General features: G+C 44.6%; 1 long non-coding RNA gene across 1 annotated transcript; it reads right to left on the bottom strand.

Annotated features, from left to right (window-relative positions):
- Positions 1-7,205: 7,205 nt before the first annotated feature.
- LOC107308864 (uncharacterized) lies at positions 7,206-26,013 on the bottom strand. The gene is made up of 2 exons (XR_001552952.3): positions 25,371-26,013; positions 7,206-8,012 (listed from the first exon to the last, which is right to left on the bottom strand). It is a non-coding gene; the product is annotated as an uncharacterized LOC107308864 (long non-coding RNA).
- Between the last annotated feature and the right edge of the window lie 1,154 nt (positions 26,014-27,167).

Below are 27,167 nucleotides of genomic sequence, written 5' to 3'. Positions count from 1 at the left end.
TGGGCACAAAGGACAGGGCCCAGCTGATTTCACAGTGCTGCTGGCACCACAGTGGGGGTTGGATGGGTTTTTTTTTGCTTCACCCATCCCATCCCCCAAAAGCCCAGTACAGCAACACAGCTCTCCGCCATGGCTTCCCCCATGCTTCCACCCCAGCTGTGCCTCCGTCATTGCCCTGCCAGAATGCTGCACTTTGGTGACAGCCATCCATTACTGGAAATCTCCACGTGGTCTTAGGTCTCCAGAAAATATGGTTTGTAGACAGTCAAGACCACAGCTGGCACACATGGAGTTTTAGTGGAACTTTCGGAATGGGTCCAGAGTATGTAGAACATCTCCTGTGAAGACAAGCTGAGGGAGCTGGGGTTGTTCAGCCTCAAAAAGAGAGGGCTCTTGGGAGACCTCACTGAAGCTTGCCAGTACTGGAAGAAAGCTTATGGGCAGGAGAGAGACCAACTTTTTACACTGTCTGATAGTGATGGAACAAGGGGAAACAGCTTTAGACTAAAAGAGGGGATATTTAGATTAGATATTAGAAGGAAATTCATTGCTTAGGGTGGTGAGGCAATGACACAGGCTGCTGAGAGAGCTGTGGATGCCCCATCTCTGGAAGTGCTCAAGGCCAAGTTAGATGGAACCCTGGGCTGCCTGAGCTGGTGGGAGGAAGCCTAGCCCATAGCAGATGCTTGGAACTAGATCTTTATGTCTCTTCCTACTCAAGCCATTCTACAAGTCTACAATTCTAAGTTGTGAGGTCATATACAGAAGAACAGAGATTCTCTCACCAATCCCTTCTGAAATCTCTGCATGCCCTCCTACAAATCAGACCTTTTGCAACTCAAGTTGTCAACAAAAGAATGCAAACGGTAAGTGTGCTACAGCTCCATCCAGGGAACTGTCCCTGACCATATTATAGAACGTTATAGCCACATCTTGGATCCACTTTGTGTCAGCCATTCAGGTGGGATATTAGGAAAAATTTCTTCTCAGAAAGAGAGGTGATGCACTGGCATAGGCTGCCCAGGGAGGTGGTGGAATCACCATCCCTGGAGGTGTTCAGGAACTGTGGAGATGTGGCACTGGGGGACACAGTTTATTGGGCATAGTGGGGATTGGTTTACATTTGGACTTCGTGATTATAGTGGACTTTTCCAGTCTTAATGATTCTGTGATTCGTTGACACTATGATTCACATGCTGGGTGCATGCAGGCTGATGTAAGCACACAGCACACTGCAACCACACACCCACCGTGCAGACAAAGCAACTGTATGCATGAAGGTATGCAGTGCCTGTGCTTCACAAGCATCTCTACACTCTTCAGAACTCACTGAGAGGGAATTATTTATGTGGTGTTTATAACAGAATCATGGAATCATTGAGGTTGGAAAACACCACAAAGATCATCAAGTCCAACTGCCAACCCATCACCCTCATGCCCACTAAACCCCCATGCACATCATTTCCATTGGAGCACTGAGAGTGGCTGGGAACGAGGACATTTCTGCTTTGCCTTTGTCTGCATCTGAGATTTGCAGGCATAAACACGATCTGTGCTCCTTTACACACAGAAATCCTAGATAATGGGAAAAATAAGTGGAACCAGGAGTTAGCTACAGCTGTCAAACCGATATTATATGCTGTGGAAAGCAGCAAGTATCACTCATCTCCAGGGAAGGCAGAAAGCCCTTGTGCACACAAACTCCTGTGGATAAATAGGTGCATAGGATCAAGCATCCCCAAGGGACCTCAGCCTCTGAGCATCTTTTTTCCCCCTCACACTGTTTTCTTAGTCTCACTTCTCTCTTTTTCCAAATAGCTGGCTTTACTGGTGCCAGATTCATACTGCTGCCCATTTGAAAGAGCTCCAGGGGAGGAAGGCTGAGGGTATTCACTTCCCATTCCCAAAGCCTTTTATTCTAGAGAAAAGGGAAGAAAATGCCACCTGCTACCTGTTGGGGACTGATTTCCCACCAGGAAAATTTGTCTGCCCAACATCTGGCCTGACAGCCTAGTGAGATGTTTTCCAGCAGCAATGTGCATGCACTGCATACCCTGGTCACAGCTCAGCAGCACCAGGCTGCCTGCAGAGATAGCAACAACAAGAATCCCTGATTTACCCTAAGTTTCTGCTAGCAGGAAGCACATCTACACCTGTGTGGATGAGAATAGACCACCTCAAGAGTGGAGGCATCTCTCCCTGGTGGGAATCATTCCAGAACAATTACTATTCTGTGCGCATTAGAACCCCAGAAGCCTTGGGGTAGCCTGTTACAATGCTGTTTCACACTCAGAAATGAATTGTGTTGATTTATAAGTTTGTTTGTTTCTTTTTAATAAGGCAAAGGTTGTAAGGAGACAGACTGGAAGAGGGATAACAGAGAACCTCTGGGTGTCACAGCTCAGTTTCCTACCCCTATTTCTTCTTTTAAGGCACAGCATTGTAAAAGAGGATGCAAACTCTGTCCAAATTTCAGAGACAAGGAAATGGATCTGATTTTGCTCTTTTTTTTTGTATTTGGACAAAAATTAACAAGCTTTTCAGCAGTCTGACAACAGAGGCTTGGCAGTGTCACCATGAAGCATGAGAAAAACCATGAGTCAGGTTTGGAAATCGTGAGATTGGCTAAAAAAAAATGTAAGACTTTCTTTTTTCTTGTTATTCATGCATCTGTTTAGAAACAATACGCATTCTTCATGTTTAGCTCCAGTTCTCTGAAATGTCAGGGTCTGCGCTTCTAAGGAAATTTATCTTTTTCAGCCAGAAGGAATAAGATCTTATTTTCTCATCAGTGATTCTTGTGTGGCTGCGTGCTGCAGAGCTGGGGTTCAGGGTGGGGGAAGGAATACAGACTTCCATGGAACTTGCTGTCAGTTGAACAAGCTCCCTGATCTCATACCATGTGGCTACTGGTTGGACTAGGTGATCTTAGTGGTCTTTACCAGTCTTAATGACTCTATGATTCTACTTGTTCACAGCTTGTGTTGAGCAAGGTTATCCCTGAGCACACCATGAATTTCCACCAAAATTTGCCAGGCCTGGGCACTGGGACATAAGGAGACATTGAGTCTCAGTAGAGCCCACCAGGATTCTGTCATGGACAGTGCTCTCAGTCTTGAGGTCTGCATCTCAGCAATCTCATGGGGCCAGAGCTTGCATGCTAAGACTACAGAAATGGACATGAGTGAAGGAGGAAAGAACAACAGAATCATAGAAACATTAAGGTTGGAAAAGCCTACTCAGATCACCCAGTCCAATCATCAGCTCACCCCACCATGCCCACGTTCCTCAGTGCCACATCTCCACGGTTCTGGAGCACCTCCAGGGGACAGTGACCACCACCTCCCTGGACAGCATGTGCCAATGCATCACCACTCTTTGGGAGAATATATTTTCCCTTATATCCAACCTGAACAACAGCCATCAACATACGAGTGTGATCAGGAACATACCATGTGAAAGACAGCTAAAACCTAAAGGTTTTCTGCAAATGTACCTTCACAGGCATTTCTGCTCTTGATTATCCACTGTGCTGGTCTTCCAATAGTATCGAAATTGCAAAGCTAATTGCACTGTAAAAGTAACGGCCTATGAAATTTTTAATGGAGCAGATTGCACTTAGACTTTTTTTTTCTCTGTGGTTCAATATACTTCAGTATCTTTTCCCTCTTGCAGAATTTGATTCAGGGTTACAGTGGATTTATACAATTGCCTTCCTCAGCACCATGAAGGCCGAGTTGCAAGATGGCACTGAACCCAGGCAACTGAGGCTGGACAATCCAGTGCTTTGAGGAGCACCTAAAAATGCATACTGACCCAAATCACTGAATCTACTGCTCTTCCAGGGAAAATACAACTGAGAAAAGGGAAAAGCAGAAGAAAATGAAGGACACAAACAAATCAAAGTAAAAGCCAAAGTCAAGCAGCACTTAAGGTAGGATGAGTGGAGGTCTTAAAAGTCATATGGAGTGCTGATAGGTGGGAGCATATGAATGGCGACCAGTTCTGCACCAAGCACAGCACTTAGAGCTACACAAAGACAATGAACATGGCCAATGGAGGAGGAGAAGGAAAAGAGAATGGCGATGAATCAGAGCTCTGTCTTTGGGATGGAGAGAGCCAAGAACCATGGTGTTCAGCAGATGTTTCTTGTAAGATATCAAAATGAAACATCCTCTCAGCTCTTTCATATCGATATCATGGAATTCCTTTTTTTCCCTGAGAGAACACAATGATCCATCTTCCATGCTGCTTCTGGGAATTCCTGGGAGAGGAATTCCAGCTCATCCAGCCCTACATATCAGCAGAGAGGCTGTGAGGTGCCTACAGATGACAGCCCCACAGGGCTAAACTCCATCAGAAGCAATAGGACCTCCTTGGTGCTGTGTGTCACATGAGATAAAAATCACAGAGAGAGAGCAAATAGAAGAAATGAGGAAATGCCCACACTCCAAAATTAAGTGGCACTCTAAGGTGTTTTCCTCATATAATCCACCTTAAAGATGATCAGTTATGGTCTGAACTAAAATAATCATCAGCAGATGAAGAACAACTATTGCTCTCATGGTAGTGCCACCCGCTTTCACATCTGCAGAGAGCATCAATTGTGAAAGCACTGGTGTGAAGCTTGTGCTGCTAACACAAACATGTGCATGATTTAGATATATTCTAATAGACAGCTCTGGCACATGACATTCCTGCAGTTCAAAATTTAAAGAAAAGGGAGAGATGTGCCATACACCTCTGGTTAGATTCTAGGCTGGCTCAGCACAGAGGCAGCCTGCAGTTAATCAGCCTTCTTTCTCCACTAACTGTCACTGCAAACAAAGGAATTAGCAGAAGGTCTGTAGGGAGCATTGAGATAATTTGGCTGGCTGAAGAAAAGAGAAAGAAAAGAAAAGCAAAACAGAATTACTGAGAAATTTACTTGCACTGACCTCTCCATAAATATTTAGATATAATCATCATTACCTTGGAGTAAATTAAGTTATAAACAGTCTCCACAATTGCACATGATGAATGCGTATCGGCATGAGAGAGCACTTTATTGCAAGTTAATGTGGAAACAGAGCACCTCAATCAATCAGGATGCAGAAATGCTGTCTGATGATATCAGCCTATCTCACCCTATTCATACCAAGCATTGTATACTCACCCACCCACCCCCACTACCCTTAGTCTTCTTATATTAACAAATATGTATTGACCTGTGGTAGACTTAAGTGTATGTACATGGAGGTGGGATAATGAGAGAAGTACACTATGTGTCCTCAAACACATTGGTGGTATTATTTATACTAAAGTAACATCTGCAGCAACCAAGGACATGCCCATGTGCTGAGCACTGCACAAAAACCCATCCAGGAGCCATATGGATAGGATCCATCTGATGACATGGATGTCCACAACAGGGACTACAGCTGAGCTGACCACCATCAGCATCTTTCACAGCCAGCAGAGAAAAAATCGGCACTTTCTGTGCTCAACTTTCCAGACCTATTTTAGACGTGGAGTGGAAGCAGAGATGAATCATGCCCTGGACTCCTTAAGCTGCCTTGGCTCAATCCGTGCAGACTATTCGGGAGCCCTGGGTGACTGCTGCTGAAATCAGCATCTACACTGCAGATGCCAATTTGATGAGACAAGTCACATCCACTCCAATTGAGAGGCTTAGAAAAAGCAGACAGCCGCATGGCATGCAAAAGAGAGTCATCTCTGAACTGCATTTCTCAACTTTAAACCCACGCAGCTTCCCAGGGCTGATGGTTTCCCCAAGAGGTTTTCAGAGCTCAGCCACTGAGGGAGATGCCAGGTGGGAGATGTGTTGTGGAGGCATGGGCTGCTCACACCTCGCCTACCCTTTCACTTCAGTTTTAGAACTGAGATTTCAGAGCTTTGCCTTTCCTTCCAGCCACTCTGCTCCTGCTGGATTCACCTCTATCTCACCTCAACCTCGGGCAGTTGCATGTACATGGCAGGTAAGCTCTGCAATGACGCTGCTTAGAAAATCATAGAATCACAGAATGGCTTGAGTTGTAAGGAACCTCAAAGATCATCTAGCTCCAAACTCCTTGCTATGGGCAAGGACTTCAGAAGAAATGATGGGCACAGGAGTCTAAACTGGGCATGAAGGTGATGGGTTGGCGGTTGGACTTGATGATCTTAGGAGTGTTTTCCAACCTTAATGATTCTGTTATAAACACCACATAAATAATTCCCTCTCAGTGACTTCCGAAGGGTGTAGAGATGCATGTGAAGCACAGGCACTGCTTACCTTCATGCATACAGTTGCTTTGTCTGCACAGTGGGTGTGTGGTTGCAGTGTGCTTGCATCAGCCTGCATGCACCCAGCATGTGAATCATAGTGTCAAAGAATCACAGAATCATTAAGATTGGAAAAGTCCACTATAATCATGAAGCCCAAATGTCAACCAATCCCCACCATGCCCACTAAAATGTGTCCTCCAGTGCCACATCTCCACAGTTCCTGAACACCTCCAGGGATGGTGATTCCACCACTTCCCTGGGCAGCCTGTGCCAGTGCAACTTGCTGAGAAGAAATCTTTCCTAACACCTCCAGAAATGGGGCATCCACTGTTTCTTTAGGCAATCCTCTGAATTAAAACAGGGTTTAGGGGTTGCACACTTCTGAAACCTACCAGTCATCCACACTTTACTATCACCACCGTCAACAGCACCCAAAACTTAGAGACGTTACCCACACAAGGCTAATAAGGGATGTCTGTGCTGCAAAGTATGAAGGAATGTGGTATAATAAGACAAATGATGATTAAAGTGTTTCTAAAAAAAGGAGCTTGATCAGAGATTTTATTATGGCTCATGACTTCAGCATGATAGTGAACCTTGCAAGAGAAAAAAGATTTCTAAATGGGGGGCATATATGGGCCTCAACTCCTTAAGAAATTCCCTGAAATAAGCCTTAATGCTGCAAAGAGATGGACTTATGTCAACTCAAGAGATCTTTGCTTCATGCTGTGCTTATGATCTTAGGATAAAATGTCTTTTTCTAGTCTTTCACTTCAGGGTTTTTTTCTTGCGGAGAAAACTATATTTGAATTTCCCACATAAAACTTATGAAGACCAGTTCCTGGTGATGCTCAGCTTGAATTTACCACTGGAAAACAACAACAGACTCAACAAATGAAAAGTGCCAGACAGATAAAATAATTAGCATGCAAACAAAGTGGGCTGTGAAGAGCCTTCTCACAAGCATGTATTTATAGCAAGAGGTGAAAGAAAGGCAGTGTAGCACTGATGGTCTTTACCCTGTTACAAGGTGAAATACAAAAGCCTTGGATATAGCCCTAATAGAATAAAGTAAAACCTAGCTGGCATCTGCCTCATTCCACAAGCTGTGGGACCTTTCATAAAGAGGCATCATGAATGACTTTGCCACTCTTCCTCTGGCCCTACTGCCTTCTTCTTACAAGACTTTATCTTCAGTCAGTGCCATCCCCCAGCACTACACCACCCACCCTTAATCCAGTAATTACCCAGCCTAGTATATTATTGCAGTTAAGTCCCTTCCCAGCTGCAGCCCAGGACAGCCTTTGCAGCCAGCCCAGTGGAGCACCAAAGCTTGTTTTGTTGACCCGTGTCTCATCCCACTGAGCCTTGGTCTGAAAGTAAAGAAAGAAATTGCTAAATCTTCTAACACAAGGCAGAGATTTTTATGGATACCAAAAACCTATCGGCAGGCTCAGATCAAGGGCTTTTTAATTGAGTGAGCAATGTTAATTAGTAAATCTACTGACTTCTAAATACCACAAGACCTACGGCTACAGATTTCCATTGTCAGAGGACAATGCACCTTTCAAGGTCTAGAGAGCATTTTTTCCCTTGGCTGTTCTGCCCTTAGATACCAAAATGTTTTGCAGCTAATTGTGGAGGCATTTGGATGGGACAATGACAATCAGACATCCCTTCTCTTCAGCTGAGGGAAATGCTCAAAGGGTTCTTCAGGGATGTTTGTCTCTGGGAGGTGAAGAAGTCTGGAAAAAAAAAAACAACACAAGGTGTTTCTCAAAAACAGAAAGATCAAAGGTAAAAGCATTTGGACAGATAAAATGGCTGCAAAGATTATTACTTCTTAACATATAAATTACTCAAATCGCTCCCATCTGTCTGCCTCCACCACCATATGAAAAGGGAGACCAAGGGCTTAGCTCCCAATACATTAAATCCTAATAAATCCACCCGTGTTTTAAGTTGTAATACATGAAACACTTTTCCTGGAAAAACCGTCTGCAGACCAGCAGCAGAGGCTTTACAACATGTTTGTTATGGAATCAGGATAAAAAGCAGGGATCAAACTGCAGCAGCTCAGCAGCAAAGGATCGCTGGAAATATAGAAACTAAAAATGTAGTAACGGGAACTTGAAGACAGGAGGAAGAAGCTTAGCAAAAGGAACGGCCTTGCTGGGGAAAAAGCAGCAGAGTTTATGGCCCCGGTCTTTATTAGCTGAGGAAGTCAGTGCAGGCTTCTGGGGGAAAAAATAGGAAAAGAAATAAAAAGGAGTTTAAGATCATTTTAATGGTTTGAGGCCAGATTCATAGCAGACCTGGGCTGTGTCTGGGGATCTCACCTCTATTTTTAACATTCCTTTAAGTTTTCCCCAGAAATGATGTCCGGGAGGCTGACAATGGCCATATTTCTCCTGCCCTGCCAGCCCCCCAGAGGCACCCAGCAAATCTTCAGACCATTCTCCTCTTCCATAGGTCCTGACCCAATTTTGGAGCTGTCAGCAGCCCTTTCCCCGGTAGGTCACCCAAAATAAGGGCTTCAGCCACCATGTCACAAACATGCACCACCCAGACAGCAGGGAAGAATGTTAAGGACTGGTTTTATCACCCAGAGAAAGCTGCAGTGCACCCACCATCTGCAGGAAGCAAGGTCCAGCTTCCACATTGTGCCCACATCTTTAAGGAAAAGCATAGTATGAGTATCTCGATAGGAACTTATCCACATAAGTAATGTGAATAGGTGGGGGACATATCTCAGCATAACACTGGATGATAAAGGGGAGAGTTCATTGTGGCCTTCCAGTACATAAAGGGAGCTAACGGGCAGGGGAAAAAAAAACAACAACAACATTTTACACAGGTAGACAGTGATAGGACAAGGAGGAATGGTCTTAAACTAAAAGAGAGGAGATTTAGGTGAGATGTCAGGGGACATTTTTCACTGAGAGGGTGGTGAGGCACTGGTACTGCTGCCCAGAGAAGCTGTGGATGCCCCATCCCTGGAGGTGCTCAAGGCCAGGTTGGATGGAGCCCTGGGCAGCCTGGTCTAGAACCAGATATGGAGGTTGGTGGCTCTGCCTGTGGCAAGGGGGTTGTAACTTGGTGATCCCTGGAGCAACTTCTAACCCAAGTAGTTCTATAATTCTATGATGGTAGCCTAAGAATCTTTAGTGGGTTGCCTGAACATCTTTGCATTTCACTTCAAATACCAGAAGCAGAGCCAGGAACTTGACAAGACACTCACTCATATGTCTGTGCATTGCTACAGTCCTTTACACCACCGGTCCCTGCAAGGTCAGCTATTACAGAGTCCATCAAACAACACAACAGCCTCAGGGTTACACCTGTCCCACATGCAGCTCCTTATGGGTAGAAAACCATTTCTGCCTTGGTGAAGTCAAGCTCAAAGTGGAGTCAGGATATCCCCTAAGTCATGGGCAACCTCTAATGGCACGGTGGCTCTTCATCAAGACAAAAAGACATTATTTTATCAAAATTCATTCTACAAGTTTTGTTTTCTTGACAAGAAGAAAAAACACTGGCACAGCAAAAGGTTCTTCTGGCATCTTTAGCATAATTTTGAGTTAAAACACAGAAGCAGCATTTCCTATGTTGGCTCGCTGCTTTGAATCTTACCTGACATCCTGCATCATGTATGAGACATCTGCACTACACGCTGGTGGAACAAATCTGTCAGCAGAACAAACGTGAGGGGACAAATCCATCCCTGTTGCAACAGCAGCAGCATTACCCCAGGGGAGCGCTTTTGGCCTGCTGGAGTCAAATGGGATTCAGAGCAAGTAGGTCCCTCTATGCAACTTGGAAGACAAATGAATGACTAAAATAGCATTAGTGGGAGCAGGAGCGGCTGTGCAGTGTGCTGAGATACAGTGGCTCAGCCGCGGCTGTGGCAGTCACACTGTGTTTGGATGCAAATTACCACCAATCAGTTATGCCCTATACAAATCCGTCCCCTGGTTTGGAAGAAGAAAAAAAAAAAACTTAAAACCTGTCTTGCGTTATGCCTTCAGGGCAAATTTGCTTTTGTGAGCATGAATAATTCATGCGTGTTCATTTATTATTAATTAATATTCCATGAACATGCATGGTTTATTCACCCAAACAAAGCTCTGCACCCCACACGCTCTCCCTACAGCCTGACATCAGCTAATCTCTGCAATCAGGCTGACCAACGCGTTGGATCAAATTATTTTTCTCCTCTTTCTCTCCAGAAGGTACCAAGAACTTTTCGACCATCCTTGCTGGTCACTGACTTTCCCCATTCCTGGGGCTGGAATGGGGCAATTTCACTCTGCTGGGCTTAAACATCAGAGGGAAGTTGAAAATGTGGTTGCAAGAAGGAATCATGATGAGGAGTTGGACTTTCAGTGTGCTGTGCAGGTGCTTCCATTCTGGGGAGCATTTCAAGGCTCCCCACAAATTGTTGCTCCCCAATCACCACATGGGTCCCCTGTTGAAAATGGTTGTTGGGAGATCTATATAATACCTTTAAACACATTGACTCCAGCCTCTGTCCATGCCACAGATGGACATATTTTGCTTCTCACCATGTATCCCTGGAAGAGCCCATGCTCTTGAATCTTTAACTGGGAGGAACAACCTCATCACAGGGCACTCCTAGATGCTCTGTTTATGTCCTGGGTCTCCAAACACCCACCTTGCTTGCATTCTCTTTGCTACAGATGTAGATATGGAAAGCCAAGAGCTAGATTTTCTTTATTTGGGCTGAAACATTGCCATCTCTTTATATGGTCATAAATGAGTCCTGATTTCAAGCACAGGAATGCTGAGAGGAGATAGATAGTAGAAAGCTTCCTGTGTGCTAGACAGTTGAACAGCTTCAAATCAAGAGTGAGCTGAAGAAAACAGAGGAGACACTATTTTGGCATTCAGTCAGGGCTGAAATACAGCACACAGAGAGGTGGAAAGGAAAGAGTCATAGAATAACCTGAGTTGGAAGGGCCCCATAGCAATCAGTGAGTCCAATACCTGACTCTATGCAGCAACACCTAAAAATCAGACCATATGATGGAGAGTGTTGTCCAAACCTTCCTTAAGTTCCCACAGATCAGGGAGGTGCCCACTGCCCTGGGCAGATGGTTCTATGCCCACAGTCTTCTGTGGCAAATCCTTTCCCTTTTGTCCAACCTGAGCATTCCTTACTGGAGTCATTCCCATGGCACTCATCCCAATGGGGTCCCGTATGCCTTAGTACTCCTCAGGTGGCCTATGGTGGAGGAAAGACAACAGTGATCTGTGTAGTATGAATGCTGAGTGCCAGTCACAGGTGTAGAGGCAGATATCGTCATCTAAGAGAACCAGCAGAGGGAATGGAGATGGTCTCTAGAGTAAACGTGAATTGCTTCAATTCTCTTGTTTCTCTGTAATAGCTTAAACCAAAAGCCTGGGTCCAAATTCCCCCAGCCGCCACATGTTTCACAACAAGACCTGAAGTATTCCAGCAAATACCCTGGGCACTCTCTCATTGCTTTGAATTGTTTTACAAATAGAGATAAGTTCTGTAATGCTGAGAGTTACAGACAATTTAACATGCAGGGGCTGTGCTGGGAAAACTTAAAATTGTCATAATTCATCCTCCCCTTTCCCCGGTCCAGAAATGAAAGATTAAACCTTGGAAGATTTATTAAACTGACATTTTAATAGAATTTTTAGGCTTTCCCTGTTAATAGTTTAAATATAATTGAATTCTATGAAAGGGAGGAATATGGGATAGAGTCGGTGTCCCCCAACAACAGGAGCATTTAAAACACTGGGGCATATAGCTAATGCATAATTTAGTCTTATTTGCATGGCCCTTAGAACTGGGAGTAAGGAAAACACAAATCTAATTAACTGAGTGAAAAAGAAATGCCTCCACCAGCAAACTCCATCACAAGCTCCACTACCACACACCCACCCTCCCCAAGTCACAAACACGAAACAGATGGCAAGAGGGAGAAAAAAATAAAAGACATCACACGTCAGCTCTCGGAGAGGAAGAGGGGGGGAGAAGAGAGAGAAAGCAGAAGGGACAGGATGGATACTGTACTACTTGACGATGCAGCAATTAACTTGCTGAGGGTGGAATAATTTTTGTGGTGCCTCTCCCGTCGGAGCACTCTCCCAACTTAGCAAAGGAGGAGATGTATTGCGTGCAGTGGAGAGCAAACCAGTTTTCATAAATCCCAGCAGGACTCAGTTTCGCTTTATGAGATTCATGTGAAAAATTGAAAATTCGGGTTCTTCCAAATGCATCTGTAATCAGCAGCCTGAGCTCTGCGGGTCCCCAGAGGTAACTGATCGCAGACAGCACAAAGTAGGGTTGTGCAATCTCACTCAGCTTCTACACTGCATTTTTAAAGGTTAGACATTAATTCCTGATCAATACAAGGAACAGCAGGCTACCCCCTACCCCCACTCTCAGAACTGTCTTACATGATTAACCGAGCCATGGCTTTGTCCTAGAATTACTTCAGATCGCAACTTGGGGCTGTAAGATGCAAAGTCCCTCCAGATGCCCCTCCAGTCCCTTCTTCTATGTGCAGAAATAAGTCCACCATGTCCAAGCTCTGACTGGCATTTACATTTGCCTCATGCTATTTTTCCCCTCCAATTAGTAATGTCACTAAGAAGGGCTGCTGCATACGAGAAGCCTAAATGGCAGCACCAAGGAACATGTGCTAGGAGAGAAGTGCTGAATACCTATCACTCCATTCAGAGCTACTGAGTGCACTGGGATTCCCAGTAAGGCCAACAAGCTCCAGCATGGTGCTCTCCCACCCTTACAGAACAGAATCCACACTCTGAGATGGGGCTCAGACCATCACCTTGCAGCCTTTGAAAGTTGCCATTGCTTGATGACCTACACTGCAAAGTCAGCCTCCATGTATCTTGCTTCAAACATGAGCATGGATCTCATGTTGTGCTCCCACCTTGTTCCAGCACCCAGCAGAGCATCTCCACAGCAGAGCTGCAAGGAGTTGAATCATACTGATCACTCCCTGTGTCCATTTCAAGAAATATTTGGATTAAACCATAGAATCACAGAATTGTAGAGGTTGGAAGGGACCTCTGGAGATCATCTAGTCCGACTCCCAGCTAAAGCAGGTTCCCCACAGTAAGTCTCCCACACATTAGGCTCTCTGATTCAGTGCCCAGAGTGCATACACATGCATGCACATCCATAGACATAGATTTTACGTTTTGCTGGCTAAAAGAAAAGCCAGAATTTGAAGCTTCTCCACGTCTTAACAGGTCTGGTTGGATGATGTAGAAACAAGTCATTCTAAGCGATTCTTCATGCTTTGAGTATCCCTCCTTTAACAGTGTGCTACACGCATATTTGTTGGGTTCCTCTGTGCCACTGCCATGACAAATGTCATTGACATCCAGACAACTCCCTTGAGCTCTAAAAACAAACTGGGTGTGCCCCAACCATCAAGTTTTCCAGCAGAGTTAAAAAAATTAAACAACAAGCCACTCAACAGACTTTAGGGATCAAAATCTTTCCAGTTTCCTCTACAGATGCATATTTGCCTGATGTTTGCTTTCCATTCATAAAATCATAGAATGGATTAGGTTGGAGGGAACCTCAGAGACCATCCAATTCCAGTCCTTGGTCATGGGCAGAGCTCCCCCAAACCAGCTTGGGCTGCCCAGGGCCTCATCCAGCCTGGCCTTGAGCACCTACAGGGATGGGGCACCCACAGCTCTCTGGGCAGCCTGTTTATGTGATAGGTGATGGCTGCTGCTCTTATTGTGAAGATCTGATGCAGTTTGACATGGTTTAGGTTAAAACAGAGAAGGAGGCAAGCTGGTCAATCAATTAGATTTAGGACCAGAGTGATAGCTATGCTGTTTGCTCCCCTACCATTTTTTCCCCTGTGGTGACACTCCTGAGCCTTTGAAGGCTTCAGCTGCTAATTGGAGGAGTCCTGGACCATTGGCAGCATTCTGGGGAGGTTTTGGAAACACTTAGGCAGCTACATTAGCATGCTCTCATGGTCTCAAATTTTACTGGCTCTCTTCAGGGCTCATTTATTCCACTGAAATCAAACACAAGAATTCCCCCAAGGCATCCTTGTCAGATATGAAGTGTCTGCCCTACATGACACACGCTTTTCAGGTACTGCAACAGGTACAGGAAGGCTGACAATGGTTTTCAGTGTTGTATCAATTCATTATCAAAGGGAAATCGATGAATATCCACTTCTGCTGAATTAGAGAGTCTCCTGACAGTTAACAAGTGTGAATAAAATGTTACTCAAATTAGTGGCTGAGAACAGAATTCTAGAACCAAACTTGAATATGAAACAGGTCATTAATATGACACACGTTTAACATCTTTTGATTGTGTCTAACGCCACGTTTGTGGGGAAAATACCTCTGTTAAGATTCATAGAGAAGAACATAATCACACAATATCCTGAGTTGGAAGCAGCCCATCAAGATCACTGATTTCAACTCTTGGCTCCACAAAGGACCACCCAAAAATCTGGACATATATCTGAGAAAGCTGTCCAAATGTTTATTGAACTCCAACAGCTCAGGGCTCTGCCTGCTGCCCTGGGGAAAATCTTCATGTCCACTGCTCTCATGGTGAAGAACCTTTCCCTGATATCCAAGCTGAAGACACGTCTGCATTCCTGTATGCATCCTTCTGAGCTCCGTGCCTCTCACTGTGTGCAAAAACAGAATGATTATGGAAAAACAAACAGGACCCTTATCCTGTTCAGGAAACAGTATTTGTAGCCTAAATTTCTATTTGTTCACCTGTTCAGCACAGTTATGTGTGTGCCTCGCTGGCTGCACTGAGATTCTCATAAAATATGAATACTTCTTCCAGATACGGTTGGTTTTTAACTGGCATTTACAATATGAACAGTTATTCGTTTCTATTATTATTTATAAGTCTACAGTGTGAGAAGCCCACCTCTAATGCTTATGAAGCTTCTCTTGCCAAGAGCAGACAGACAAGAGGACACTGCAAGATAAAGTGGAACAAATACCAAGAGATGTGTAGACCAGACAAACGAGATTTTCTGTGAGCTGTGCAGTCAGCCTAAGTGTTTAAAAACAACTTTAAATTGGGATTGAATTCGTGCTTTGCAGGCTTGGCAGCATAAGGTACAGTTTGCATCTTATCCTGATGGTGTAACACTGTCTGGTTTCCTTCTCATGGGGTTACGAGTTTTTTCAGGTTGAAGAACAGCAAGTAAAACAGGAAAAACACAGTTTCTTTGAAGGTAATCTCTGGCATTCACAGAAGTCCCCAAAGGGTCCCCAATACATCACATGAAAGGAGTGGCAAGCTGATAGTTGGAGGGAATGCATCAGCGGTCTTTAAAAATGAAAAATGATCACTGTGACTTGAAAACAGCATCAGAGGAACAGAAATGTTTCTTTGTAAGAAGCAGGCATTTGGATACACAGAGGTACCCATGTCCTGCAAATTCCCTGTGGCAGCTCAAGCCCTCCCAGGACGTGTAAGGCTGGGTAGGAAATGGTTAACATTTCAGGTCATTTCAAAAGCTGGTTCTGCAAAGCTGCAACCTCATGATCTTGCAGACATTCAGTGGGGAGAGAGAACAAAGAAGAAGGAAAGGATTGAAATCTCTTTTCTACATTCTCCTTGCTCAGTGGTTATTGAGATGCCCGTATGATGTGAGAGAGGTGCAAGAGGAGAAAAACAATTTATCTACAACATCCAACAAACTGTAAGCATGCAGGAAAGTGCTTTTCAATCTATAGAAGTGACGCAACTTCAGTTTCTCTCTTCTGAGGTGACCACTCAACTCATCCACACTTCAGGTATTTTAGGTAGGGATATTTCCCCCTGGCTGGAAATTCCACCACCCAACACAGTTTCCACCAACTACTTTCTACCATCCTTCCATAAATTTCTACACAAGCTCCGAACAGAACAACCTAGGAGCTCTCATCCAAGCAGGGATCCTTCCTTAGGAGAAAATAAAAAGGGCATTGTTTTCCTATCATTCACATCCATCAGTTATGGAAAGGAAAAGCAAATCAAGTCTCTTGTCAGAAATCAATAAAAGCTGGCACGAGTGGCTCATCCAGCCCATAGTCTGGAGGTTTGGTCAGAATATGAGGAAAGCAAAACACGATGATCATTTCAACTTAAGGCACGTATCCAAGGAAGCACAAAGAAGGGAAAGAAGGCAGGAATGTGGTTCTGCTGAAATGGCAGGATGACAGGAACATTCTACATAATTTAAGGGAAGAGAAAGGAAAAAACAATGGCATTTTGGTGTTTTCCCAGCCAGGCTCTGAGTAGGGTCTACCCTTGATTATTAGGTATGATACCCCAATCACTGCCTGATTCAACCAGTTTTGTTTGAATATCTCACAGCTGAAAAGACATGTCAAAACCTTCTGTCTCACTCAGGTCAGCATCACAAAATACACCTCAAACAGTATTTTTTGGTAAACCAAAGCAACCCAAAGGGCATAAGAATAGTGATGCAAGTATTCAAGTTGTAGAGTTCTCCAAGCAGAGAAGAAATAAGGTTGTAGAGATTCCCTTCAAATACCAGGGTGGTGATTTCAAACCCTTCATTGCAGATCACAGCTACTTCTATAAACAAGAGGCAAGAGAAGACAGCAACAAAGCTTTTCCATCTAAGGCACACTGCAGTCCAAGTTGAAAAAAGGAATAAGTCATGGTGAGGTAACAAAACTTGGAATTAATGCAACTTAACTATGGCTCAGGGATTGGAGGTACCTAGGTTTAGGGCTCCTAGACCACAAGTCACCTAACTTCTTGGAAGAAAACCCAAACTCAAGTATCTCTCATTCATTGTCTGCCAATAATCACATCAGCAGCTTCATCTCCAGCCTGCAAACCACAGTGGTGGCCCTCCTACACTTATTTTCCCATCACAATTAAACACCTCTGATTAGTTCAACTAATTACAGGGTGCTAAGCAATTATTCACTGATGGGCCTTCTCAGTCATTAATGGCCGTTCCCACAAGTGAAGGCCAAAAGAAGAAAGCAGAAAAACTAAACATTTGGGAAATGAGTGTGTGTGGGGGGGGGGGGAGAATGAGAAGTCCCTGAACTGATCCAGGTCCTTTGGGACTCAGAGTAGAAAACAGCCCAGCTATTTACTATACCTGTTTCCAGCATGCATGGAAATTTCCCCTTCAGCCCTTTTTCCTGCAGAATTCTGTGATTTGAGATGCCTCCACAGTACCAATACAAGATAAGATGCATTTGTTCATTCTTGTTTCAGCACTGCCATGCCTCTCATTTATTTGAGCATAATCCAAAACATTGAATCAAGTTTGGGAAATTCTGTGTCAAGGGTAAATTTTGGAGCCTAGGCCTCCAAGTGGAAGGATTATCTTTGCAGCTGGATAAAGGCCTCGGACAATGGGAGGGATTAGGAGAGAATGGAAATGCTGACAAAGGGACAGCCTGAACTGATGAAGAACACCCTTCTTTTGTGGATCTCAGAGACAAAATCCTTAGGAGGATGCTGTACATACTGTAATGGCCACTTACGTTTTCTGTTTCAGATCCTGCTAACAAAATGGAATAGAAAATGAAGTGTTAAAGACGTTCATATAAATGATCTTGATCTGCATAAAATTCTACAGTATATCAGAACGCACTTGTCCATGGTAGCCATGGACACAACAGTTTCATCTTTGTGATGCAGAAATTTATTTCCAAAGGGAACCACTTTCAGCACTGTGACACTTCTGACAAGGAAGGTTGGACATGGGATGGGTTTCTTAAGGAGATGAGCAAAAAGCATAATCCCCTTTGGACAACAAGATGCCTGAGCATGGCCCTTGTCCTTGGGGATGGGTGCCACACTTGGGTATCTGTATGGGGTGCAATGATTCCTATTGAAAGCCAACAAATGCAAACAGGATCACCCCTACACCACAACAGGAGAAACACCAGTTCCAGCTTTAGTGCTCCAAATGCATTCCCTTCTTGAAAGGATGGCTAGTGGTCAGGGGAGCTCACACCTGGCAAACAGCATCACACAGCCCCTTGTGCTTCTTGAGAAAAAAACAGTGGAAAGGGAAAGGGTACAGTTCAAGCTAAATTGTCCCATAAAACATTTTACTACAACACACCGATTAACATTTGACTCTGCTGTAGAACCTGAACAATGCTAAGGGCTGAAAAATGCCTGTCTGAAAAGGCGATGCCAAACAAAGCGGTCACACAAAGAGCCCTTGCAGAGGCAGAGGGGCCCCTATACAGCCCCAGCACCCAGGCCACGGCTGCTTTCATGTTCATGCTAGCTACCCATGCTGAAAAGGCGCAGGAAAGGTGTTTCATTTCAAAGTAAAATCTTTCTGTAGGTAGTGAATGCTGCAGAAAAGTGGGGTACAGGCCCCATCATGATGCCGTTTTGTTTCTACAGGAATGATGAGAGCCCTTTGCTCTTGTTAATCAGAGGAATTCCTGACATCCTGCTTCTGCCATAAAAGCTCTCTCCACCCGTGCATGAACCCCAAAAGGCTGAACCCAGGAGATCCCTCCTATCATGATCACATGGAAAAGAGCACAGGGACCAGGGAAGCAGCCAGGCAGGCATACCCTGCATTTTGTCAAACAGTCCCTAACTCCATTTCTGTATGTACACTCAAGTTCAGAATCACAGAATGGTTGAGATCAGAAGTCAGTTCTGGGTCCATCTGCTCCAACCCCATCTCTGTCAAAGTCATTCAAAGAAGGATGCCCAGACCCACATCCAGGCAGGCCCACAGGCACTGGCACAGGGAGGTGGGTGGTAGAGTTATTGTCCCCATAGTTGTTCAAGTAGCATGGAGATGTGGTACTGAGGGACATGGTTGGTGGGGGTGGGTTGGTGGTTGGACTTGGTGATCGTAGATCCAACCTTAATGATTCTGTGATTCTAGGTGCTGACGTGCTGACATCTCGCTCCCCTTCTGAAGTACAGCAGGTTCAGATGTGCCCAGCGCAAAAACAGGACTGACATCCAGGAGCAGAAAGCCATGGCTTAAGGAAGGTGGAAAAAGGAATTTCTTAGAGTGTCTGCCATTGGAAAATCAGCATTGCCAAGGAGCCTCCTGTGTAAGAAAACATTGGAGCAACTTTGTAGTGGGAGAGCAAAGACTAACGAAGGTCAGTTTCTCATTACATCTCACGAGGCTGTTGGTTTTTTCCTACCCACAAGCAGAAATTCTGGCTCTACCACATTCACAAAGAGATGCCTCTTCCAAAGCATCCCTTTCACCCCAGCAGGCAGTTTAGCAACACTACAGCAGTCAAAGCTGACCTTCCACTCCAGGTCCACCAACACGAACCAGCAGCAGACATTGGCAGGTGAAGCAGCACTGGATGGGGGCTGTTTCCAAGGCTCTGTGCCTGCTCCAGCAGGAAGGGGAAGTGACCAAGGGAAGCCCTACTCTTTCCCTGTACCAGCCCCTAAGTTGCAGTATGAATATCCACACTGATCTGGGATGTTTAATATCAAATGAAGAGGGAATTAAGGTGCTTGCATCTGTGACTGCTTTTACACGTTAACTTTTGACAGGATGAAAACATAACTCGCTGTTTTTGCCTTTATAAGCAATACTTGGCTTTTTCTATTCTTGAGCTTGTCTACTGTGCAGCTTATTTCTTTTGCTGATAAATATTTATGCTCCGTGATTTTGATTTATAAGAAGGGCTTAAATATTGTAAAGCTGGATATAACCAGCGTAAAACAACATAAAACAAAGCACCAGAATCCAGTGGACTTAAAAGGCATGGCTCCAGAGGCAGCCAAATTTTGCCCCAGAAATGACCTCTTCCCTTCAAGAAGTGGCACAAATTGGCAGCTTCCCCCTCTGCATTACAATTGAAATTCCAAAACTGTATGTATCAAACAGGAAAGGTGTTTGCCGTATTGCCAAGGTTACTAGAGTGAAAACATTGCAAATGGCATTTGCATGATTGTACTTTCAAATCCTAACTTGTAGCAACAGTGCATTTTAAATGAAGGTGATTTATAACTCCAACCAGAACACTAATCATATTTTGGAGTAATAGGATTTATTTGTTGGTTGTTTGTTGGTTGTGTTCTTTAAGCTCAGAGACAACAAGCTATGTTCATGAAAAGGGACGTGGCTGAGCTTAAGCCCTACCCCAACAACGTTTTGAAAGGATTAGAAAATAAACACAAATGTACTCTATTTTCAGCACGCAGTTCAGAGCCTGGGTAGTCTTTAATGCTTCTCTGCTATGAGAACATCCTACATTGCTAAGCAAGTTCAAATAATTTCCATTTTAAATGAAAAATTCAGATTAGTACAAAAAAGAAGTCGTCGTCTGGGGATCAAGAATGGATGTTTCACAGCGCCCAGCTGTTCTTCGGCTCTGAAACTCCTTATCCAGAGCAGGCTGGGCACATCATGAAGTTCAGACCACTACCAAGACTAGGATTTACAGCCCAGTATCTTAAAGCTGAAAGCAGCTGCTATGTATTCTGTGACATCCCAGAATTATAGAATCATAGAATGTCTTGGGTTAAAAGGGACCTTAAGGCCCATCCAGTTACAGCTCCCACCATGGGCTGGTTGCCCGCCCCCCCCCCCCAGCTCAGGCTGCCCATGGCCCCATCCAACCTGGCCCTGAGCACCTCCAGGGATGGGGCACACACAGCTTTTCTGGGCAGCAGTGCCAGGGCCTCACCACTCATAGTAAAGAATTTCCTAATCTTACCTAAATTTCCCCTCTTTTAGTTTAAAGCCATTCCTCCTTGCCCTATCACTATCATTCTGTGTAAAAATTAAGTCCACCTCCCTCTTATAAGCTCCTCTCAAGTACTGGAAGGCCACAATGAGATCTCCCCAGAGGAGCCCTCTCCTCCAGATTATTTATTTCTGGGACTGGCCATTAAGTCCCAGGGTACCTAACTTGGAGTCATGCAGTATTTATGGGGAGAAACAGCTCATTTAGGCCACAATTTAGGAGGTGCACTAAATCCCATGGCCCATATCTAAACATGAAAGGAGCTTGACTTTAACCTCCATGCACACCTGACTCACAGAAGGAAAGGTGTTCCACAAGAGACTGAGTGTTATTAGAAATAGTTCCAACAAATTCCTTTTTGTTGTTGGTGGTTTATCTTTTTCTCAAACAGAACATTTTGAACATAATGCTGTAAAAAAACCACACACACGCACACATTCAAGCCGTCTTCCAGGACTTGTTTTAATACAACTACTCAGTGGTGGGCTGTTAAGTTAACCTGGTTGGCATGGGAAACCAAGAGTGATCACACAGCTTGTTACTGCTGCCCAACTGAAGAGATGATAAACTTTATCAGAGTGTTGGGAATGTCATAAAACACACACTAACTTGGTCACCTTAACTATACACCTTCTGGATATTGAGTTTGGGCTCTTTAAAGGGGCATCAAGTTAAACACCTAAGAACACCACCTACAGTCCCAAGTTGTGCTTGGAAATTTTGGCCTTGAGCATGTTCTTGCACACACTGTATTTATACAGTGTAGTTGTATTTGTGTGTGTATATATATATATATATAATTTCACATTCACATTTACATACATCTTTAAATGAAAAAAAATTAATCTAAAATATGTCACCCGGCAATCTGTCAAATAAAACTCATATAATAAATATGTCACTTTATTTAACAACTGATGCTGAAGAGAGCTAGGCAGGAGGAAAGAAATCAAGACAAGGTTTAGTAAAAACACTGAGGAAGGCAGAAATTAAAGCAATCAATCACATTCTCGTGGAACGTCTTCGCCACTTGAAATAATATTTTATTGTCTGCTATTGATTGGATGCCACCGAACAAAATTGCAAACAATGAATCTGGTGTTATAAACAAGAATCACAATAAGAATAACTTATTTCGAAGCCTCGGCCGCACAACAGTTTGTGCTCTGCAGAGCCAAGCGTAGAGAGCTGGACTTCTACTTGTTCTGCCATAACCTCAGAAAATCATAGAATCATGGAATCACAAGGTTGGAAGGGACCTACAAGATCATCTAATCCAACCATCCTCGCATTACCATAGCTACAGCAAACCACTAAACCATATCTTGTAGCTGAAAGTCCCTCTTTATTAACAACTGCAAGGTTCACATGCAGCACTGCCAAAAATTAATCATAGAATCACCAAGGTTGGAAAAGACCTAAAAGATCATCCCGTCCAACCATTCACCTATTACCAATAGCTCCCACTAAAATGAGGCACATTCCCCCCTTTGTATTTCAAATGTGAACTTGCAAACTTTGGTAGAGTTGGAGAAAAGGACAAAAACGTAAGAGAGAAGATGCAAGAGATTGCTTTTTCCAATGGTGAGCTCTCCGTTTAGGAAGGAGAACACCATGAAGGAAAATACACCAAATTAGAGAGCAGAGCACTGTTGTGCTACATTCACTCAGTAGCCACACAGCTCAAACCCAAGCAACTTTGTGTAAAAGAAGGGAAAATTTCCATGGGCCATCCAGCTTCCCAACTCACTTCCCACGTTCTTCACCCTTGCACTCCAGTCTGTAGGAATAACTAAGGAGAAAGTGATGCAAATGATAGAACACAGCATAACAAATGGTTGGCAATAGCTCACTCCCAAATATGTAGGCTTGCCTCAGATCTGGGTCTAGCCAACATTTTTGTTGAGGAGTGGATTGAGGTTATGATTTTGAAGGGTGGAGAATGCCCTTTAAAACTCCGTTTTGGGCCCCATTCTGACAGGGGTGTGCGTGCTCTGGAGGGGAATTCAGACATAATCTGAAAAGCAATGATCTGAGAGAAGCAAGGAGAAAGTCCAGTGAAGAGAGGATATCTCCCACCCTTGGGAGGACAACCACAACACACAGGAGATGTTTGCTCATGATTCTTGGGACCAAGAGCCAGCAATGGGAGCAGCATCCCTGTGAAGTCCCCTCTTGCAGTGTACTGATGGGAAAGGGGACATGGGAGTCACATACATAAACCCACCAAGGCATGGGGGATAACGCCCCAATGTTAGCAGTGTTAGGCTGCAGGCGTCTGCCATCATCATCTATCCAAGACGAGGGATGTTTTCTGTGTACAGAGCAACGAACTGCCTACAATCAACCCAATCTGCTCCTTCTGCACCACCAACTCTCAAGGTGACTGACACCTCTGGCCCAAGCGCACCGTACAGAGGACACCGCACCGCTCTCGGGCAATGCAAGAGGACGGAACGAGAAAGCAAAAATACACGGAGCCCAAAACCTCCAAACCTGGGCAGGGGCTCGTGTGCTGCTGCAAGCGCAGCGAGCGGGCACCCTCTAGCGAGATGCACTGAGAAGCGCCGCTCCCTCCGCACCCACCGCCCTGCCCAGCTCTACTCCCCGCAGTTCAGCCCCATTCAATTGCCACCCCCCATCAGCCACAGCCTCCCATGAATATTTCCCTATTTACAGCTTGGCTCACAAGGCATCGGAAGTTTCTTCCCTTCCTGATCAACTTCACTGTCTTCCAGTGAACATTTGGGTAATGTCTGCTGTGTGCTCTGCTCAGCACTGCTGTGTAAATGGTGAACAGGCTCCTATGTATTTTTCAGGTTGACGTTTCATGTTTAGATGTGGTGGATGCCCCACCACATTCATTTGGGGTCAGCTCATGCAGCCTTGGGATTATGGGTTGTAGCCTGACCACCAGTGCCGGGGAAGGTGCAGGTGACTGCCACCTCTGCAAGCCCTCAGGGACAGAACAGTGCCAAGCCCCTATGAGGGTAAATATTGTTCCTGGTTCTGCAAACACGTTAATGTGAGAGCTCCTGTCAGACCTGGAGAGTTGGCATCTAACCAGGCTTTGAAGGACATCCCTCCTCATCCTATCATCACTGGTGATTTTGTTGGAAGTTCCTGTCACCAGCAGGTAAATAGGACAAGATGTAATGACTTTAAATTGTGCCAGGGGAGGTTCAGGTTGGATATCAGGAAAAAAATAAATCTCAGAAAGAGTGGTGAGGTGGTAGAATCACCATCCCTGGAGTGGTTCAAGAACCATGGACATGTGTCACTGAGGGATATGGTCAGTGGGCCTGGTGGGGGTAGGATGGGGTCAGACTTGGTGATTTTAATGGTCTTTTCCAACCGTAATGATTCTGAATTCTAAGAAATGGGGTTTTTGTGCTCAGTGCAGGGCAAGCCTGTCACCCCCCTAATCCACTTTCCTCATCCTTTCTTCCATGTTCTTTCCTGTCCCAAAACCAAAGGGCTGTTGAGCAGGAAGCAAACCCCTGTATCTCCTGAATTACCCCTGAGCCTCCATTGCCTCCACCAGGTCCTGTCTTCCCCTGCCCCAGCCAGATGCTTCCCATGAAGACCAGCTGACAGCAACACAAGCCAAGGGTCTGCCTCAGCTCTGGTTAAAACTGGATCCAATTTTACAAAACCCAACTCACAAGCAAGTTCGTCTCCTGTAAATAAACATAAAACCTGGGATGTTTGCCTGGTTCCAGAAACAAAAGGACTTATGCTCAATGGATTACAACACAAAAACAAGGACAGAGACAGGCTCTACGCATGCTTCTGAGGGCAGAGCAGCCAGCAAATCCCCTTAATGACCTTTCAAATGCCTCTTGCCTATCATGCTAATTGCACAGCCATTTTTTTGGTGGTGTGGACATGTGTTCACAGAAGAGTCAGCTGAGTCCGTCAATGTGACAGATTGTTCTCAATTTATGCACATATCCTGAAAAGTGCTATTATTGTCTCTTAAAGACACAAGAGTCCTCTTTAAAATCGCCTTATATTTCCATAGACTCACCGCAATGAGTTAATTGAATTGAGTGGAAAAGAGAATAATGTACAAGCAATGGCACGTGTCTGTGTTTGTGCCATTAGGGAAAAAAAAGTGAACACATTATTTCTTGGTTTCAAACAAACAGTGAATCAGAAACAGATTTTCTTCTCAATATCCCCACTACCTTCTTTTTCTTGATGGCTGTTTAACCATTGCTTAGTTGAACCCAAACCTGCTGGTGAATGTACTCACATCAATGAGGTCAACAAAGCACCTGCTTAACTCAAAGCAGATAACTAAGGCACATTCAGGGAAAATCACCCAACTGCCTCACCTGTTTTCTCTGAATAGGGGTCCTCCATCGTTGTAAAAGCTGTATTTCTTTGAGCATAAAGTACTGCAGCAGCAAAAATCAATGTGCTGTGCTCCATCAGCATGCATCTGTCACTCAGCTCCCGACACTGGAAAGGAAGAAACACACAGAGAGAACACTCACCCTGTCCCCTTCCTTTAACAACAGCCAAGAGTAAAAGGATGCATAATTTAGTGGAATGGCTTTATTTGTGTATCGGGTTATATTAAACGTCAGCTAAGGTTATGTTCTTGTCTTCAGTTGCTGCTGGGTGTTGCTTCAAAGTCATTCTGAGTCACTGCTCTCCATCTTTATCTGCTGATGGGCCCCCAGGTAGCGATGGGAACATAACTTCCCCTGACAGGGATAACCTCCAATAAAGGAACGACTTCCCTTTTGTCGTGCTGATTACAATAAACGGGGGGATGTCAGAGGCTTGAAGAAGGGGACCACAGCACTTGAAAAGCAAAGAAAATGGATCACATCCTTCTCTGCTCCTGCAGCAGCAGGCTCACTCCAAGCTATTTGCAAAGCAGCAAGGAAGACATGAGGCTGCAGCTGGGGCTACCAATGGAAATGCAAATCTTTACCTACAGTACTTCATTCTGCAGCAAATGAACAGCAGCCTTATGAACATCCAGAAGGCTGTAGCTTAGGGAACATGAACCTCCCAGTCACAGAATCCAGGAGGATGCAGCATCATCTAGGCCCAAAAAATAACCCCCAGGGTCTGACTTCACTCAGGTTTTCCATTAATTGTGTCAATGTTGACTCTACAGAAATTCCTCCAGGTTTCTGTGAGCCTGAATAAGGTGTGAATCAGAGCCCAAGCATTCAGTAAATCAGCCTCAGCCAGTGATAGGATGAGAGGTGATGGCCTCAAGTTGTGCCAGGGGAGGTTCAGGTTGGATATTAGGAAAATTTCTTCTCAGAAAGAGTAGTAATGCAGTGAGTGGCACAGGCTGCCCAGGGAGGTGGTGGAGTCACCATCCCTGGAGGTGTTCCAGAACTGTGGGGATGTGGCACCAAGGAACATGATTTAGTGGGCAATATTGGTGGTATGTGGATGGTCGGACTAGAATATCTTAGTGGTCTTTTCCAACCTTAGTGATTCTGTGATTCTATGATTCTATGAAAAGGAATGAGCTGTGCCCAGAGGGATGCAGGCTGGCACTTGGCAAGGCCAAGGGAAGTTTCCTCTGGAACAGAACTTTTGTTTCAGCCTGATACGAAGCTTGTCAGAGCCAGTAACTCTTCTCATTCTGTTCAACGAGCTTTGCGTGGGGTTGTTTATAGTGAATTCAGCTTTGGCTGCCCAAAGTAGTAGTTCAGGAGATTATCTTGCTCAGAAATCAGGTGGGAGGTTTCCAGAAAAGGTCCTCCAAAGCACCCTGCTGTGGAAACGAGCCACTCATTGCACTGGTCCCAGTAGCGAGCTGCAATGGGATCACACGGCCAAGGGCTTCCCTCGCTCAGGAGGACCATTAATGCTTCCCACCTCGACCCTTCAACAGGGTCTGCACTCGCTGTCACACACACACTTTCTGCCCAGCACCAAACATTGTCATTTACATCCATAAAAAGCTGAATTCAGCACTCTTTCCATAAAACGGATCGTGAACCCTTACCACCACTTGCCTCTCCTTGGAATAATAAATTATGAGGACAAATGGCAGAATCATTATCAGTTTCAATATCCAGTCATAAATAGTCTTGTAAGAACACTGAAATGATGGTGTTTTATTGCGTTAGATATCACTTGCCATTAATTACAGCATG

The sequence above is a fragment of the Coturnix japonica genome, chromosome 2 (assembly GCF_054131305.1).
Source record: "Coturnix japonica strain WE chromosome 2, WE-NBRP24, whole genome shotgun sequence".
NCBI lineage: Eukaryota > Metazoa > Chordata > Aves > Galliformes > Phasianidae > Coturnix > Coturnix japonica.
This window is presented reverse-complemented; position numbering and strand designations above follow the sequence as displayed.